Source organism: Poecilia latipinna, unplaced genomic scaffold (assembly GCF_001443285.1).
Source record: "Poecilia latipinna isolate Pla-1442-1.1 unplaced genomic scaffold, P_latipinna-1.0 Scaffold1692, whole genome shotgun sequence".
NCBI lineage: Eukaryota > Metazoa > Chordata > Actinopteri > Cyprinodontiformes > Poeciliidae > Poecilia > Poecilia latipinna.
In genome coordinates this window covers 97,565-100,831 of record NW_015114308.1, presented here as the reverse complement: position 1 = coordinate 100,831, position 3,267 = coordinate 97,565, and positions in this window count along the sequence as shown.

Here is a 3,267-nt window from a genome sequence, read left to right as displayed (position 1 = left end):
TTTTTTTTTTTTTTTTTTTTTTTTTTGGGGGGGTTTGGGGGGGGGGGGGGTGATGTATTGGACTAATGCAAATCAGAAAAAAAATAATCCACGGTTTTCCAGGGTTTTTTTTCTTCTTGTGGTTGGTTCCATATACATTTGGATTTATTTATCTCAGATCATTGTTAGTCCTTTCCCCTTGGTTTGTAATTTATTTGTGCCCAATTCACCTTCCCATAGTCTGCCTGTTTGCTCTCCTAATCCCCTGATTAACTCATCTGCATTCAATGTCATCCTATTCCTCCCTCAATATAAGAATATAAACTCACAGGTTTTCATTGTTCAATACTAGATCATCCACTCGTTCTGCTCTACGCTGTTTGATGCCACTTCTGAGTTGTTTTTAGATTTAATTGGTTTCATTATTTTCAGTTTACATTTTTGGACTCTTGGGCTTTGGGCTTGGTTTTTGTACAATTATTTTTGTATTGTTGACATTTTTTTGTTGTTGTTGCTTTACTTCTGGATCCCTTTGCCTGCTTTTGGATCCTCCACAACCATCATCGCAAAATCTTTTAATATCTCCCATGTTATTTTTGTTGACTCTTTTGAGGTTGACTTTGTATTTTTTAAAGAAACACAAAGACCTCTCGGTAGCTTTACAAAGTGAGCCACACACACAAGAAAAATCATGATTTCCGTATTGCTTGCAACTAATTACATTGTCTTTATACTGACATTTCCATTGAAAAGAAATAGCAGTCACGCCCTCTTGTCCTTTTCCCCCCTTTCACCACCTAAGCAGCCCTCTGACTCAGAGCCACTGAAAAAGTGCTAGTCAGATCTGCAGGCATATAGATTTCAGTGTAGCCAGACGCCACTGAAGTTGGATAAAAGCCTGATGAGTTGATTGGAATTTGCATATGCAAGTGTTGAGTGAAAACTGAGACCTCACACTTTAGCATAAATCCTGTGGAATGTGTCATTTAGCTGTGGAAATACTTTGATCTCTGAAATGAAGCTCTGGCTGCCGCATATCCTGTGTTAATGATAACAACACTGGTACACCTTCTTCTTTTCCTTTTTCTTTTTTTTCCCTCCTCCTGCATCCACTGATATGGCTGTTAATGACTAGCTATTTGTCTACTCACAGTTGACAGCATTAAAGCACATTACTCCTCCATCTGTACTGCTGCTCTCCGTGTTATGAATTATGCCGTTTAAATGGGTTCCCTACTTTAGAGGAGCTTTGGGCAGGGTCTGTGGAGAGACATCTAATGGCAGCTAAATGAATTCGTGCCCAGATAAGGCGTAGGAAGCAAACACGGCAAAGTAACAGCAGCTGTCAAACATAAAGGGGGAAGGCAGCCAGAGAGTGAGATGGAGAGAGGTACAAAGACATAAAAACAGATAGAGCATGCAGAAATTGGGTAAAAAAAAATAAAAAAATTGCTTTTCAGCATGTGCGTTTGGGGTGAGTGACACTGATTGTGGGGAAATCCATTGATTGCCATTATTCTCCAAGTCAAGACACTGACTCTAATAAAGGGGGAGGGTGTTTTTGTGGTAGATTATGTGTGTTGTGATTTCTCCTGCTAGATGCCGTTGATTCATCAGAGACGGTGCTCATATTCGGATTTTGATTCTAGTCATATTTACAAAGGACGGAAGAAATATAAATTTTTCAACAGGCCATTCACCGGTGACCCACAGTGATGCCAGCCGATGTGACTGTGGGCTTATCGGAAAGAAGTGGGAGAACAAGAGAGAGAAACGGCTGAAATCCCCTTCGTTGTTTTCCTGACGCATACTCTTCTAAACCGCGGCTGAAGTGCAGTCATGCTTTGGCTCAGAGCAGGCAGGGATACTCCGAAGGGGTTGAAAGAGGGAGGCAGAACGTGTACCAGCAAATGAGGTGCTGGGGTTGGTGGGGCAGAGAGGAGGGAAGCATTTATATGTGATGGATGAGAGGTGGAGAGGGTTGCAAACTGTCAGATGTTCCCTTTATCTCTGTCTCGTGTGTTTATCATACTCAGAATGAGGGAAGGTCGGTAGGTGGGAGGGCCTAGGACTGAACAGAAGGAGACGATAGAGGACAGTGGAGGGAGGTCGGTGTGGGGAGAAAAGAGAAGACGTGATCACACATATCTGGCAGAATAATACAAAACAATACCTCTGCTTATCTCTAACGGGGCCATGAGAAACATTATGGAAATGAGGCTTAATGGAGCCTTGACTACAGCCCCTATAAAGGGTCACTGATCACTCCTCTTTGTCCACTATGTATTGCGATCAACTCTCTTCTTTCCTCGTCCAAGTCTTTGTTCAGTTTCATGGGGTTGTCCCAATTTCACCCTCTTCCTTTTTGAATTTTCCTCCCTGGCCTCCAAACCTTCCCCTAATCATGTCATCGTTTAGGCTTTCCGGCCCACCTCATCATCCTTTCCCCCTTTTCCAACAACAATCCCATCAATCTCTACTTCAGACATGCTGGCCCATCAAAAGATGTGTCGCCCCCATCATGACGTAGAAATGAGATCAATTGGCCAAAGCGTATTTAAAACTATGGCATCTGTTGAGTGGGGGAATGTGAAGGAGGAAGAAACAAATAATGAAAAATGAAGAAGTTAAAGGATTTAGAAGCACACCCTGCATGTCTGCGGAGGAATTTTCAGAGCAGGTCCTGAACAATGGCTCATCATGCTTCGTTCTGCGTGTCATGCATAATTGCTTTTAGATCCGTTCCTATGGAAACTGTGATGCTCTTTCGGCCTGGCAAAAAGGGATGTTGCATCACCTTTGCCTCTTCAGGTTTTGGCTCACCATTATGGAGTTTGGATGCAGTGAGAGGCCCACAGGGGACCCAGTTGCTTGGGCTTCACAGGACAAACCACACAGCTCAGGAGAAATGGGGACTGCAGGAGCTTCATTTTAAGAAAATGTTGAAAGTAAAGCTCTCACAGAAAAAGAAAACGAACAGGCATTGGCTTGTATGTGTGGATTAAAGTATCATGAAGGGCAAATTCACCTTGTCTGATGGAAAAAAACCCTTTTCTTTATCCAGCTACTTGGCTAACACCACGATAAAAAGTATATTTATGTCTATAGCAAACTTTTATAGATGTCATACAGCTGCAAAACAACATTAATATCATAATAAAACAGTGTGCTTCGCTGCAGTCACACAATATTACTTTGTAGCTGTAATTGGTGGCTTCATGTACTATTCTGAACATACCTCCTAATATATATATATATATATATATATATATATATATATATATATAT